General features: G+C 40.9%; 1 protein-coding gene across 1 annotated transcript in view; it reads left to right on the forward strand.

Moving 5' to 3' along the window:
- The window catches only part of LOC103189996 (ephrin type-B receptor 1), a 166,914-nt gene that overhangs the window by 17,953 nt on the left and 131,789 nt on the right, over nucleotides 1–17,172 (forward strand). The gene's annotated exons all lie outside the window — the stretch shown is intronic.

Raw genomic sequence — 17,172 nt, forward strand, 5'->3', positions numbered from 1 at the left:
TGTAATAATATTAAACAATAAATAATAATCCTTGCCTTTGCCTGTCTCAATATCACACAGCTTTTCAATACAATATTGTATTTGTATAGCACCTTTCACATTGGGAGAATGGCACTGTAATAATCGAGTGTAGTGACTGCTTGTGGATGACTACAATAGCACTACAAGCATCCAGGAGGTCAATGACTAATTTTATCTATCACTGTCTGCCAGGACACCAAGAAAAAAAACCTCTTTTTGAGTAGTGGGGTGGGATCTTGAATGTCCACCTGAACAGGCAGCTAAGTCCTTGGTTTAAAGTCTCACCCAAAGGAATCTTGCACATGGCATCACTATCGCAATATGATCTGTAATTACACCCCCCCCCCACCCCCCCGCACACTGCGGTGATCCACTTTCAAAGCCACTCCAATTGCACCTCTGGCCAATGTTTTTCTAACTGAAGCCGCTGTTAGTATGAATCCCTGCAGCATCTTCCAGCAGCAAAAGCCGTTCTATCAGCAACGCAGTAAATCATAATTTTAATAAATATTACCGGTTACTATAGCAGCTGCACTTCGGGATAGACGAGCTGTTTAGAGTTCGGAGTCCAAAATGGTGATCCTGGCAACGTGAGCAAGAGAAACGGCCAATAATGTTTTTTTGTAAACTTCAGTAAATCGTTTCTTCTTCCCAGCTGTTGTAGAGGTGAGAAGGCCTTTCTGCTGCCTGTGTGGGCTGTGTCCAGAAGTAAAACTGACACCATTCCAGTGCACAGTATTGTAATGTTACCCAGACTTGGCTCCAAAAGTGTTTCTTTACCCATTTTTTCTTGACGGTATACAAAGAAACTACTGTGTGCCTGGGAGTTTCTAGCCGCCTGCAATGAATATCGGCCAACATAATAAATAAGTAGCAATAACGAATGTGTTTGGAAAGCCTGGAGGTGGACGGTAATGGAGTGCTGCAACTTTGCTTGAACACTGCATAGTAAATGGGCTACTTCTCCACGCTTGCAGCGGAGCTGTGAATAAAGTCAAGCCAGCACCATTGGCAAATGATGAGCTTTTAGTACTTCAGTGCCCAGTATCTGTGAGAATCGTCACCTATCCCTTTGAGTGTCAAAGGTGTTTTGAGGTTACGCAAGTTTACATTAGGCTTGAACAAAACCCTTTTTTAAAAAGTCTTTCTCACTTTGTGACTGCTGAAACATTCCAATCCTTTACAGCAACCCTTCTCCTATCCCCCCCCCCCACCCCCTTCTTCCACGACCAAGGCATTTTGTTTGCGAGATTTCTTTCTTTCTATTAAGCACAGAGCCTCTGAGTGGTGGGTCTGTTGTATTGTTGGTGTTGCATTTAGGACCTTCCTCATTTTATAATGAGGCCACTGTGACTCGCTGCCTGCTTTTGTGAGAGGGGCAATGAAACAAATACCCTTTAGTGGAACTTTGAAGGTTTTACGGCATTGCAATAAGTTGAGATTCTCACCGTCATTAAATCACCAGCAGGCTGGTCTCTTCCAGTCCAGGAATGGAATGTGTTGGTGAGAGGAGAGAAAAAGCAGCTTTTCAGAAACCAGAAAATAGAAATAAATTCCGAACAACTACATGAATACACCAGTAGTTAGTTAATTAATTAGTTGCCAATTATAGGACAAAGCCAGAGTGGGAGCGCAGTTTCTATAGCAACGGGATCTGCAAACAAGCATTATCATATCAAGTTTGATCATGACTAGAAAATAAATGTTTAAAGAAAAGACTAATTGGAAGTGGAAATGATTAGCGATGTGTATATTTTTGTTTCGCTCTAATCACAGTGAGAATTCAACTGTTTAGTTTCTCAGACAGGGTTGGCCGGCACTTCAGCAGGACTCGACCCCGTGAACTATGCCCTGAGTTCAAATAGGATTGATGCGGTAGTTTGTCATTTGATGCCTTTGGTACTTTGAGACCCAGCGCAGCCTTCTGGGGTCCAGTGAGGGTGAGCGAGAGATGCGGATCCGCAGGATGATTCATTTACACCTACTTAAAATATAACTATTTAGGAACAAGTAAAGCATCGATTTAATGGATCATCCAAAAAAAACTGCCTTCTCACCATATCCATCAATCTCCTCTCTTTCCAGAAACTCATCTAATTCCCTCATGACCCACTGTTTGTGGTGTGGTGTGCTTTACAAGCATGGAATACTCTACATTGAAATGGGGGAGTGGTGGGGGGTGTGACATATTCAGAGTCAAGTCTGCTGCCATGCTGCCCATAATGTGGCATGTATAGAAATTGGAGCTTGCATGAAGCGAGCCTCATGCCAGGCCTAGTTTAGAGGACACAAATAGCGCCAATGGACTTTGGATAATTCCAGATATTTTGAGGAGCATTTGATAGGAATTATTTGTGGTTGTATAAGCATTATTTCAGCACTATCCTTAATACCATACATGGTGCACCCACCTTATTTAGAGAAAAAACAAAAGGCTTTCAGTGGGGGGAGAACTGAGAAAATTAGAAGCAAAAACATGAGAAAGATACTTTCCTTAAACAACTGAAGTAGTGGTTGGTTGGGGAGTGGGGGTGACTTTTATCCTATTCCAATTAGAAAAGTACCTAGAGTAGGGAAAGAAGCTTTCTGAATGTAATCCAGGATCAAACTGGATACCCTTCAATCTGAAGTGATTCCAAACTGGTGCACAAAGCTCAGTGTTATCATATACCATATATTTATATACACATGTAAGTGAGAGATCGTTTGGGGATCTGGAAAGTTCAAGTTGCAATTTGTTACAGGTATTTGGAAAAATTATTTCAGTGCTGTACTCCAGAGTCTCCTCAGCCTTTCATTTCTTCTCTGTGTGTGTCTCTCTCTCTCTTTCTCTCTCCGTTCTGCCTAAACTTTTGGTTGTTTGTCTTATTCACTGACAAACTACACACAGTAACACCACTTTATAGTATATCCTGTGAAGCGCTTTGACTTGCCTCAACGATATGACAAGGCACTACATCAAATGCAAGGATGGTTATATCCTGTTCTGTAGTCTCTGTTTCTCTTCTCTTTCTCTCTCATACTCTTTTTTTTCTCTCTCCTCCTGACTCTCCCTCTGTCTCTCCATCTCTCTCATTTAGGAAAGTGGAGTTGTATAAATGGTCAGTTTCATTTTTGAAAAAGATTTGTTTTCAGGCTGTGCATTTTGATTCTTTGCGAATATGTCACCAGGAGGAAACTATTACAGCAAATCAAAATAACTACTTTGGCCGGTTTCCCAATCCCCAAAGTTCATCACAATGCTGGCCTTCTTTGAGTCATGATCCAACTCTTTGCAGCCTTCCAAGTGAAAAGAGAGTGTGCTAGTATTAAATAAATTGCAAAAGTTATGCAGGACAGATGTTGTCATAAATGGAAGAGATTGTTTTGATAGGAAACAGAGATAGATTTGATTCGCAGCCATTTCACACTGTAAAGCATTCTCTGCCACACAATTTATCAGGGGGGTTAAACCTGAAAACACCATGGCATTCCTCTGTGTTTGTGTAATACTAGGCAATACTGTAAACACAACAGAAAAAGATAGAAAGCTTAACTCTGGGTGTCCCCTCAAAAGCCTGAGTGACTCTACCTTCTTTAGAAAAATGTGTGTGATTTAAGTCCTCAGCCTTTTCACTGAGTCTATGTTTACTTTGACTACTTTATATGGCTGAGATTTCAACACCAAAGAGCTACTCTGTGTGCGAAGTGATAATTTGTATCCGGAGTTGGCTTTGAGACTGCGTCTGTCAGAAGAGGCATTCAAGGTGGTCTTTTGAGTTTCTTCAAGTAACCAGTTCCGTTCAAAGCTTTTTTTAGTGCCATTATGTGCCAAGGCTAGAGCAGCCCTCCCTGACCAGTTGAATTGTCATTGTTGGAGTTCCTGCTTGGAGATTTCCTTTCCCCACCCCCAACAATGTTCTCCTTTTATCTGAAGGTGATGCCTGATGCTGGGATATGGTTCAGCGGGTGCTGGCAGCATGCTAGTGCTTTGTTCAAGTGGCCCTGTTTCCTGTGTAAGTCTGGACTCTTGAATATTTGCTGGTTATTGAGCCTGGGAGATGTGATTGCCTAATCCTGCCCTCACTCAATGTCTACTTATCAGAAGTGGTCAAAGGAAACCAATCATAAATGGAAAGCTTGGCTAGTGTTCCACTCCCTATTTCTTCAGTGACCCTGTACCGTTCGCAATGGGATTTAATCAAATATTCTCTTATATTAGAGAACGGAGAGTGTTGGGAACCCACTGGAATGAATTGTGTTGCTTCCATTACTGATCGAGTTGACAACGACAACAACAATAGCTTGCACTTATGTAGCGCCCTACACGCGTAGCATCTCTCAGAGCGCTTAAAGTGGCGGAGCATAACTCCGAGCCGAGGTGGTGGTTGGGGAGGTGGCCGTAAGCACGGTCGAAGTGGAAGGTTTTCAGGTGGGACTTGAAGAAAGGAGAGAAAGGGGGCAAGGCGGAGGGATTGAGGGAGAGTGTTCCAGAGTTTTGGGGCGTAGTGGCTGAAAGCACGACCTCCGATGGTGGGGCGGAGGGCGCGAGGGACGAGCAGGAGGCTAGTGCTGGTCGAGAGGAGGTGCCGGGCGGTGGATTAGGGAGTGAGGAGGTCGGAGAGATAGGGAGGTGCTAGAAAGTGGAGGGATTTGAACACAAGTTGAGGTCAGCAAACTCTGAAAAGACAGGAATAGAAGTTGCAAGCTGGTGTGCGTGGTTCATTGTAACACCTTCCAGGGCATTTATTGCTTGAGCCATTGGAGGAGCTGCAAAGGAAAACACCAGAGAAAAGGACCATGAAAAAAGATGAATGCAAAAATCTATTTTTTAAACAAAAGGCAAATTGCATGGGATTTTTTTATTAGACTGTAAAATAATATGCCAGTTGATTGACGTCTTGTCAATGTTGCCAGACCGTGAACAGATTTTTCCTGGAGGCTATGCATTCTTTTCCTGCGTCTCTTTGATGATTTTGCTGTGTTTTGTCCCCACAAGAGAGAAGGTATTCCCAGAAAAGTATGGAAACAATATCTTTATTTTGATATTTTGCCGATAAAGTAAAAAAAACACTTGTAATTGCTCCATCTGGTTCGGCCAGTGTGGCTTACTTACTCATAAGTCTCAGTTCCACTGTGGTTTCCATGCCCTGAAGTTTGATGTCCAGTTACATCTCCAGGGAAGTCTACATATGCTATCTGTTCTGTTCTGTTCCACGTATCCCTCAATGTCCAAGTTTTGAAACCATTTAATGGGAAACCAGCATGCGTACGTACATTCATTCTCTCTCAGTCTGTTTCTGCATCTCTCTTTCAGAATGAAAATGTCCATCAGGGTTTTGGCTTAAAATCTGACTTTTTTTTTATATCTTCCTGTTCTGTGAAGCAATTTCATTTGTTTTGCAGGATAGTTTTGAGCCATTTTTAAATAGAACCTGTTTTGTAGGGCCCTGGGAGTCCTTGTCCTGAGGGAGGTATCCATAGTACTGACAGCCATACTGAAACAACTGCACAACATGTACAATTCCTTCTTGGGTGATCTAGCAGAAGCCTTTTCTGATCTCATTCACAGTGCAGAAAGTACTCCACGGCAGCAATGAATGACAGTGTAAGCATGTTAACAGGACAGGCTAAACAGCTTACTCTTGTTTCTAAATCATTTTTTTGGTTGGTTAATAGGGGAAAAAGGAGCGGAAATCCTATCTTGTGAAAACTAGACAATTGTACTGCAGATGCTTTAAACTTTACAAATGCTAGTGCAGATGTTTTTATAATAGTTCTGATGATCTCAGTGGCTTGGAAGACTGACTCAAGCTTGTTGGCTGAACTCTGCCTTTAACATGTTCAATCTTAATAATGTGTTCAATTCCCATTTCATATTTGATAAAGATTTACTTTTTATGAGTACTTGTCTGGCTCAGCACCCAGCAAATGATTTTGGTTGTTCCTGTCTGTCATTCGTAATAACTTTCAGGACTTTATTTGTGTGTGTTATTTACATTCTTGGAGTGCTGCATTTTCAACGCCTGATTCAGGGTGGATTTAAAAATCCCATTCCTTGATTCTGTCAATGTTAATACTTTCAATCCTTTTTATCTCAGGTTTGATGTGTAACTGTAATTGATTAAAACAGAACTTCTCAGTGGTTGGATTGCGCAGTGGGTTAGCATGCTGACCTTTCAGAGATCTGGCATTGAATCCAGCTCCGACTGATGAGATGAAAGTCTACTCTTGTCTGTTATCTGTTTATCCTTTATAAAATGTGTTTGGTCAGTGTCAGCCCATCATTATGGGTGTTGTTTACTGCACAAAATAACCTTTAATCCAGCAATAAATTGGCAATCTCACTCAGAAAGAACCTACAGGATAGCTGGATGGGAACTGAAAAATGTCACTGTGTTCCTCTTATGAGATTGAGACCAAGGCATAGTGATAGAACAGAGTAGATGGAGCTTTACTCTAATCCAGGCTGTGTTTTGGGAATGTGTGGTGTTGTGCAAATGTTTTTGATGCTGATTTACGGACGGCGTTTCATTTTGCAGTGCTACCAACCCTCAAACAGTACAAAAGTCACCCCCAAAAAAGCAAAAGCAAAACTTAACTTTGGGGTAAACAATGTGGTGAGTCGTGATAATAATCACCGATTCTAGTTATCAGCTCACTGCGTGTTTCACTCCTTTGTGTGTTCCTGATCGCTCATCTCTGCCATTGCTCCTCTATCTGCTGACATTTCTCGAACTATTTGGTATGAGAACATGGCGTCATTTACTGTAATGTCGTTTTGCTCACGCTTTCCCGAAAGATTGAGGATAAAATTAACATACACTCTTAGTGGAGAAGAGTGCAGAACAATTGGGCCCATCATTCTTATACTTCTCACATTTCTCATCAAGGCTGGGTGCACACCAGGCTACCATTTGCTTTGTCTTTCCAATCTGAAGAGCATGAAGCTGGATATGAAATCCTACATGCTGAATAACCTCTTAACTATAGGCACACCTAACTCTAGAAGCCACCCAGGTTTTATGGGTGAGTGAGTAAGTGGCATTCAGTCAGTGTGGATCAGTGATTTTCTTTTACACTGCGCTCTTGCCTGAAAAGTTTTGACAGATCTCTCCACATCTTGAAATCTGTTCTATCTGGATCATTACCTGATATGTCAGTCCTTTCCCTTGCCAATGTTGCAAATGAAAACCAAATGTACAGGTCAACGTTATTCCTTTGTGAAGTTTTGGCCTTAAAATTTTGATTTTTTTTGTACTGTGAGAATATGTGCACTATGTTTAAGGCAACTAAGGGATGTAGAGATTGACATCTCCTGAACAGCTTGGTAGCTGAAGCCAGCAGGAGTGCTCGACTCCTAATCAGAAGGGAGTGACTCACCTAAATAAGAAATGAAGGGAAATGAATGAATTTGCTTTCAACATGGCATCTGCAGAAGAGTCTTCTCTCTTCCTGTCTACTCCTACAAGCAAACACTCATATCAACTTGTGAAATTGCATGATTCCCAGCACTTTGTGTTTAAGGAATCAACCTGCTCTTCCTCATTGCTAGTCTCCAGATGCAACTGTAGCTTGGGAGGGGCACCACTTTGCAGTTGATGAGTGTTAACTGGCCTTTGTTCTTTGCCTATCTGATCAGTCATGGTTTAAGCTGCTCTGGCATTAATATTTAATTGCATTAATATTTGATTTGACTTGTACGTAAGATGTGACTTCCCTGTGGACAGCTGAGAGATGTAGAGATTGATGTCTCCCAAGTGATTTGGTGTCTTAAGCCTGTGGGACTGTTAGACTCCCAATCACAAGGTTGCGACTTCCCCCTGTCATGGCAGCTCACTTACAGTAGCCTGGCTGAGTGAGTTCTGTTAGCTCTTGGCTGAGCTGCTTAACTGAACACCACATGGTCATGAGGCGTTCAATCTCGTTGGAGGAGAAGGGGGGAAAGGAGAAGAGAAGGAAGGCAAATAACTGACACAATGAATCATTGTATTCCCACCAGCCAAATACGAATTGGGAATGACAGCAGTCGGTCGGTACGAGGCCAGCCAGCAGGTCAAATATCCTGCTCCTGGAAGTGTTGGGTAGTTGGTGAATAGCTGAGCGGGGAATAAAAATCAAAGTTAAAATTCAAAATTAATGTTATTTGACGATGACAATTATGTGGTCAGGAATGTAATATGACCCATCCAGGAGCTAATCAGAACAAGGCACGAGACGTGAGGATGAGCTGATGGGAGTTTGGGACTGGGGGGGGGGGGAGGGGCAATGTCAGCTAATTTGAGGCTTATGTTTCTCAGAAGTTTGGCTGCAGGCAACTATTCCTATAGAGAAACCTACAAAGCTCAGTTCTCAGATTCATTTGAAGTTCATTAAATTGCAAATTCCAAAGGAACCAGAAACAGTAAATCCAAAGTACTGAACGACAAATGCTCATCACACAACAGGCTTGTCACACCCAGACAAATGTATTAATGTATCTGTCAACGTCAAAGAACACGAGTGGGAGACGATGCAAATCTGAACCATGACTCAATCCTAAGAGCACCCGCTAGGTTACATTGTGCCTTTCTAATTACCATAGGGAACATTCATAACACAACAGAACCTGTTATAAACATGCCTGGCAACTAAAATATGCTGCACTTCCAAGACAGCTCCAGAAATTGTATTCAGTTCAGATCAAAACTGAACAATAAACACAATGCTTATTTTCTGGTTGGTTTTCAACTGTTTGGCAGTGTGGATTAATTTGCCGTATTTCTTAACAAGGAATTTTACCTTTAATCAAGAATCCTATTAAAATTCCCTTTAACCAAACGGAAGCCCACTGCATGACTAATTGTGTTGGAGAATAGTTGCAGCGGGTTGGGTGAAGTACTTCTGGTTACTTGTCCCCATTTGTGTCAATTGGATTTGGAATAAGGAATGCCATGAATTGGAATTAAGTTAGAGTAGTTCCTGAATTGTGTGTATAAAGTCAAATATAATTCCAGATTTATTCAGTAGGGAAAGAGTTATATTCATCAGCTTAATATGTGCACTGTGTGTTGTATACTTTTTGAAGATGTCCAATTTAGCTCTTCAGTTAGTTATTATGAGCACTACTGCATCTTTTACAACCGGTTGATCACAGGAACTTGAGATGACCTTTCAGAATAAACACAGGTCAGTCTGTGATCACAAACATCTTGGACTCTCAAGATCTTAAGGCAGCGTCAGTCAAGTTTGTGTAGACATCTGACCTTTTGAGCTGATTTAAAAGCTTGGTGCTTACAGTACGATAAACTGCTGCTGGCTTGAACAGCTTGATTTTCAACCTCATATCTTCACTGAGTAATTGGCTTTCCCAGCAAAAGCCATTCAGTGCATGCATTTCGTTCTGCTTTGTACCTGGTGCATGAGTGCTACACTTGGCTCTGGATTTACATCTGGGGTGGGATATAGGTTTGTGTGAGCACTGCGCAAGTTACAACAAATGCAAAAATATTTTTGTGGGTCAAACTTTGCCCAGAGTGGCAATACCTTCAAATGGGACATGTTTGTGATTTCAAAAAGTCTAATTAGCAGCATTTTTTAATGGAATTCCTCAGTAAGGAATCAGAATTGGACAATTGGGGGTCACTCGCATCCCACCCACCTCCCGCCCAGAAGTCTTGTTAAGGAATCTGCTTCTAAAACACCACAAATTAATCCCTATTGTACCAGAACGCCTTAATTGTGAAAGAACTGACCCAATAACACCAGACATTCCCAGCAAGCAACCAGCATCCGAAAGACAAAAGATGGGCAAAGGTTTTAGGTGTGGCCCATTCTCAGGTCTATCCCGATTCAGATGCTGAACAACCTCGTTTGCATTTCCAACCATCTTTATTTTTCGCTTCAGATTTGTGGAATTTGCGATTTTTGTTTTTTGAAAAATGAGAACCAGCTTTAATCCGTAAAATCAGATACCTAACCACAATTGTTTCACTCCACCCAGTAAAATAACACATCTTAAAGCTCAGACTCGAATTGTTGATGGAAACAAATGCAGACAGTACCCATTCTTCAACCGGCTTGTTGGAAACCTTTGCGCACACAGTGTGATATCACTGGAATCTAATTCTGTGTGCACAGTGCAGAACATGAGGGTTGCCTTCGCTGCAGGCAGTTAGTTTTACAAGAGGAAAATGTGTAAGGAGGATAACTAGGTTCCACATCAAAGTGACATGTTTTCAAAACAAAAATTGCCCAACAAAGCCTTGGGTATAATTTACTTTCGCCTTCTTCTGTAGTTCTGGCCACACCTGTGGCACAAATAGTTCACATTCTGGCCCAACAAATTTCTATCACTTTGAAATGTTTAGAGAAGGTGGTAATTGTCAGCTAACAGCCTGCCAATCACTGGCAGCCCCTGGCCGAGATTGAAAATTTCAGCCACATTAAAGGCTGCTCGCTATCTGTACGCTTACATGTCTGATGCACTGAAATAGCATGGATGGATGATGGCCCGAGCCCTCTCGATTTATCAGAAGGATTTTTTCTTTTGGTCTCGATTTGTTTGATATGAATGCTCCAGTAAAGAGACTTCCCCAATGACTCAGGAGATAAATTACGGTCCTGAATGAACTCAATCGAACCATACAGGCTGTGGAGTGTCTCCGGTTCGAAACCAGTTTCTTGTTGAGGTATATTGGGAGTGGCAGTTTGAGCAAAACAATTGTTCTCAGAGCTGGGGAGGAAAATAAAATCAACCAGAGTTCCTGCTTCTGATCAGTATTCAGTGATCCCCTACTGGAAAACATGCATCTGTGTGGATATTGTGTGGGGATAGAATTGGGCTCCATGGTAGAAGTGTCTGCTATCATTAGATATATGGGCTTACACACATAGTTGGTGTCACATTACCTGTGAAGTTATACATCGTTGTGAACAGTACTATCAGGAGAAGGAGAGGATGTGGTCTGCAGTTAAAATCCATGATCACTCTTAAAAGCGGATGATGGGGAAACACACTGGCCTCCTTTGCGGACCTACTGTGACAGGTTGCCTGGGACCAGGAATTGAATGGGTGCAAAAAGTCACAGACCTGTGCCCAGCAACAGGTGAACAAGTCGAGGTCACAGACCTGATCTGGGCTCAGCATTGTTCAGCCTACTTATGTCCCATTGACTGAAAGTTTCCTTGTCAATTTTTATGAAGGCAAATCTTGTGAAATCAAGTGTAAAATAATCCAGACAACTAATGGAGTTTTTCTCTATCTCTACCAGATATAAGAGCTCAAAATCATACTAGACTAGGGGCAGATCAACTATTTCCTAACGAAAAGTGTTTGATGCACAAAAATTTTAAAATTTGATATTAATTGACCCAGGGTATTTTCGATTTTAGACACAGACTGGCTGGTTGTGAAATACTGTATCTCAAAGGTGCAATTGAGGTTGAATGAGGAAGTTGATGTAGAGTTCGGATAGCTTTACTCAACATTATACTTGTACTAAACATGAACATGTTTCCTAATATTGACAATTCCAATCTTAATGAGCATAGTAAAAGCCATTAAAGTGATTAAGAAAAGAAACTGGTGAAGTGTGGTCAAGATATTGAATCTGTATTCAATCAGAGTGGAGGAAATTGGAACTAATTTAAATGTCCCTAGGAAATAAATCTATTAAACTTAAATCCACGGGATCTGTGCTGAATCTGATTTATTGATTTAAATGAAGCTCGAAAATTGAAGTAAAACTGTTCTTTAGCTGATTGACCAGATGTAATTTTAATTGACAGAATATGAAGTAATCAAGCAATTATCTTGTCATCTGCCCGTGCATCTGATCCAGCCGCTTTGGTCCTGCTTAGCAGAAGACACAGTTTGAAGAACAAAGCAATGCCTTTTCAGTCTTTAGAAGGTCGGCTGGGTACCAGCAGATGTGTTTAGCTGTGAGAAAAACTGGAAATTAAAATGCGTTGGATCCTGTTTGACTTGACTGGGTTTGTACTGTGTCGTGTGTATGAGCCAGGAGTCATTCCAGGTGGTGCTCAAGCCACAGCTTGCTCGTCGTGATATGTATAAATGGTCCAGATCTCAGTTCTCACTTGGTATAAATGAGCAAGGAGTTATTCTACGCCGTGTGACTAAATCAGGACTTATTTCACACAGACGCTGTCAATATGTTACTATTTACACTGATGGAGTGATGAGACAAATATATCAAAGGAATCTTTTGAGAAGTTGGATGGGTAGACTAGAAGGTCTAATCAGCTATTCCTGCTTTTTATAAAAGTATTGGGCACATGGAGTGGTACTTGCTCCATTTGTGAGTTAATACCTCCTGTAGCTCAGTGGTTAGAGCACTCGCTTTGCAAGTGAGAGACCTGAGTTGAATTCCAGGCAGAGGGCGAAACCTTGGGCAAGTTTCCTTACTCCACACAGAGCCTAATAATAATCCCTCCAAAAGTCAAAAACAAAAACAATAATAAATTGGTCATTTTGAATCTACGACTGTTTGTGTGACATTGCTGTGCGCAATTGGCTGCCGTGTTCGCCCACAAATATACAGTCGATTCACTTCACAGTGTGTTCTGTGAAGCGCTTTGGGACGTCCTCCCACATGAAAAGCGCAATATCAAATGCAAGGATTATTATTATTATTATTTCTATGTCATTCCAAAGGGAACGAGGAAATAAAATACAATTTTTAAAAAAATTTATCAGGAACAGTAATGTCTCATAAGACACCCTGACCCGCAAACTAAACCCAGCATTAAATGCTAACTTTTAAACAATCGCACTACCAGTAACAACAGCTGAATTGTACCACAGTTCACTATAGATTACCAGCATCGCAGTGGTTTGGCCTCCAACATTCTGATAAATGCAACCTTAGATGTTCTTCAGATGAGAAAAATAACTTGGTAATGCACCAGCAAATGTTTAATGGTGCATGAATCTGTTGATGCTCTGGCGTTTCGTACATTATTAGGAGCAGATCCTCAAGGTTAAACTCTCAAGAAGTTGATTGGTTTCTGAGCTCTACGCTGCAAAGCTTTCTCCCTTTCTGTCTCTCACTTAAATCCAACCTAATTCTTCAATATTTTCAGAAAGAACAGAACAAGTTCTTTAATCTGAATATCTAAAATGAGATATTATTATATGACTCAGGCTGCTAAACTTTCAAGCCAATTTTCAGAAGGGCATGTAGAAGCAAAGATTAATTTCAATGCCTGACAGACAGAAGTGATGAAGAGTGGGACACTGCACTTATCTCACTGAGTACTAACACCTTCATCGCCTACTCATGATTTCATGGCTTATTAAATCCTCCTCATTCATGAAATAAACTGCTTTGACTTTCTAGTTTGCATATTGATCACAGACTGTTGTTTACTGTCATTTCCTATGATGTGTGCTGGTATCACACCATTGTAATAGGTCACTATAGCAACAGACCCTAACTGCAGCCTTGTGCTATAATGACAGCTTATTTCAATGCAATGCACATTCCAGTCAGTGAATTGTGCAATATCGTCTGCTTAAGTTCTGTGCACCCAAGGTCACTGAGATCCCACAACAAAGCACGGAGAAACTCAATTCATTCAGTAATGCTCCAAGTACTTTAAAGCCCTGGGTGACGTTTCATTGACCTTGGTCATCTTGCACAGACACCCTCTGTTTGTCGCTTGATCTGACTGCTGTGAAGTAAATTTAGTATTGGAAAACGCTCAATAAACCATGTGACTACTGTAGCTGTGTTTACTGTGATGTCTCCAGAGGTTGGATTTCCATTCCAGACATTATTAAGATTTTCTAACTCTTGGCTGAGATTTCTCTCTGTCTGTGAAAAATTAAAAAAAATTCTTGAAAAATATGTCCTGGTGTAAGTTAAATCATTTTCATTCAGTTGGGGATTTCAAGCCAAATTGATATCCTATTTTTAAGTTGTCTGTTATATTAGCAGATTAATGCACCAGAAAAAATGGGGACCAGCCTTAAACATTACCGTACAATGTCCTTATCTCTTATAACCTTCAAACCCCAGCAAACTGCTCCCTACGCATGTGTCACCCAAATATTGTGTGTGTAGTTGGTGAGGATCTAAATTGTTATGGAGAAGTTGTATATGTGTGTATCCAGGGTGGGGCTATGGAGAGACACTTGTCAACTCTCTCGATAGTTGTGTGTGTTGAGGATTATTTTCTGAAAGTGGGGGGGAGGAAGGAATAAAACTGGACGAAAAGCCCATCAAGGTAGATTGGGTCTTGCACCCCATCAAATGCTCACTTTCTTTTTGGGTAATTGTAGATTGACATTAATTTGAGTCAAATGTCTAGGCTGACACTCCAGCGCAATGCTGGTGCAATTGGCTATTGTATTTCCCTATAAAATCATTACAGTAAGTGATTTAGGTGATTGCAATTGTACCTGTGAAGCACTTTGAAATGTATTTCCTTCCCAGGAGCTGAAGATGATTCTAAATTCTGCTGAACACCTTCTCTGAAGAATGCCTACAGCAAATCTGAAACAAAAACGGAAATCGCTGGGAACACTCAGCAGTTCAGGCAGCATCTATGGAGAAAGGAAAGTGAGTTCAACGTTTCGGGTCCACGACCCTTCGTCAGAACGCGTTTCGTGGACCTGAAACATTGACTCACTTTCCTTTTTCCGTAGATGTTGCCTGACCTGCTGAGTGTTCCCAGCGACTTCTGTTTTTGTTTCAGATTTCAAGCATCTGCAGTATTTTGTGTTTTGCCTAAAGCAAATCTTTTGGCTTTTGTCAAGTTTCAGTGAATGAAGACTGTGCTGTTTTAAAGAAGTACTGTGGATGCGCAGTCCAAGATTAAACAATCTAATAGTTTAATCTACAGTACTTCATGCTGTTCGAGTGACAGTTCAACCATCCCTCACTGAGATGGCAATTATCCTGCAGTGAACCAGAGCAAGCTTTTATTGGGCCAATAATTGACATTCTTGGTGGCAATACATGGACAGAGCCTTAGAGTATCTGGCACCCTTTCAGTACAATTGATTCAGTAACCCTTCCGCTCATCCTTAAGTAAAAATCGGACGCCAATTTATTTATTTTTAGAAAAGTTTAACGCTCTCACTATCAGAGTAAACTGTTTTCAAATTGAGTTCAAGATTCCTTCACAGCAGTGAATGATACTTTTATGTAAACTCACATTAATAAAATAAAGAAGAACATTCTGATCATGGCAGGGTTCAGCCACACTGATGACCATTCACAGCAGTAAGTTTAATTCTAGAGCAATCTAATGCCCTTTTTACACAAGCTCGAAATCGAAAAAAAGCAACCTCGACACAAATAACTGTCACATGCAGATATTTGTACTGTTTTGTTTAGTTCAGCAAAGCTGGCTCACTCACTTTCCTCTTATTTGGTCTGGATATTCCTACTGTAACTGGCAAACAGATAGGTTTCAGGAAAACGTGGACTTTTAAAATTTAAATCAGGCATTTTGTTTTTGCCTTATGGCCCACATATAGCTTGTTCATTTTTTCCCCTTGAACATTATGCCAGCTCTTATTTGCCTTCGACCGAGAGAGACTGACAAGGAAGGTCTAAAGAAAAGGGTCACGTTTCATTACACACTCTTTGTCAATAAATACGCAGTCCCGCTCCACTCAGGCTATTCTCTTTCTGTTAGTAATTTGTTTGCAGTCAGGCTGTTGCCAGAGATTTGCTTTGTCTCTCCTGAATAGGATCATGATAAATGGGATCTCGTATTGTTGCTGCGGTTCATCTGAAACTATTCATTCATAATAGGTCATGTCCCCCTTACAGTAAGCGCTTAAGATGACAATGTGTTGGAACATGTAGATTCTCATTCTTATTGCAAAATGCTATCTGCAGTGCAATGTTTGGAGGCATTTTCTCCAAATGAAGTAATTTTTCAATTGAAATATGTGAACCTGGATTTATTGGAATGTGGCTTGATTCAGTTGAGGGCATGCAACTTTTATTCTTTTGTTGGTGATTGAAAAGAAGCAATTATTTTTTTCTGCTTTCATTCTTGGCGATGACTTATCCTAGATGCAGTCCCTCTAATACCTTACCCGAGTAACCATTCTTAACGAGAGTCCCGATTGCTGCTGTGATCGATGGACTATCAACTTTGAAGATCCCACAACTCTCTCTCCTGCTCAGTCCTTTATATTAAACAAAGGATAGACACGCTTCCTCTTAATAATACCAGCAGCAATTTTATAAATCCCGATTTTTAAAAAATAGTCAGATAGTTGGTGCTGAACTAAATGCATGCTGAGAAGATCCAATCCCAAAATGGAGGGAACAAGTGAATAACTTTTTTTTACCCATCGCTTCCCCCCAAAAAAACACAGAAGTGACTTCTTAAAGGCATAGAATATCTACACTGATTCTGGGTGTGAGATTATTAAGGATTTTGATTGTAGCAAACAATTCCTTTTACGAAAAGAGTTTGATCGGGAAAGACTGGGGATAATAATAAGAATAATAGTAATCCTTGCATTTGATATAGCGCCTTTCATGTCTTCTTGACACATAATAATAATAATAATAATAATAATAATAATAATAATCCTTCCATTTGATATAGCGCTTTTCACGTCAGGAGGACGTCCCAAAGCGCTTCACAGAATACACTGTAAAGTGAATTGACTGTATATTTGTGGGCGAACGCGGCAGCCAATTGCGTACAGCAACGTCCCACAAACAGTCGTAGATTGAAACTGACCAATTTTATTATTGTTTTTGGTTTTGGAGGGATTATTATTAGGCTCTGTGTGGAGTAAGGAAACTTGCCCAAGGTTTCGCCCTCTGCCTGGAATGAACCCAGGTATCTCACTTGCAAAGCGAGTGCTCTAACCACTGAGCTACAGGACTCCCAATAAGGACCAGCGAACTTGCCACATTGTCATGGCTGGTGGAACCTTCCATTGTGTATCACATGGCTCTCTTACCCAAGTTGCAGTGGAGAATCTAGGAAATTTGCAACTAAAGTCGTGGACTCCTAATGAGGAAACTGTCGTCTTTTGAGTCGTCTAGAAAACGTGAAAAGCATTGTATCAAATGCAAGGATTATTAACTGCACTGGTCCAGTGGATAAGCTGTCGAGTCAGATTCAAACCCATCTCTCGTTTGGGATTAAAGTCTCCTTGTGTCTGTTGTCAAGCTGTAAGATTCTTTTAAG

This window comes from Callorhinchus milii, unplaced genomic scaffold, assembly GCF_018977255.1.
Source record: "Callorhinchus milii isolate IMCB2004 unplaced genomic scaffold, IMCB_Cmil_1.0 Scaffold11, whole genome shotgun sequence".
NCBI classification, from domain to species: domain Eukaryota; kingdom Metazoa; phylum Chordata; class Chondrichthyes; order Chimaeriformes; family Callorhinchidae; genus Callorhinchus; species Callorhinchus milii.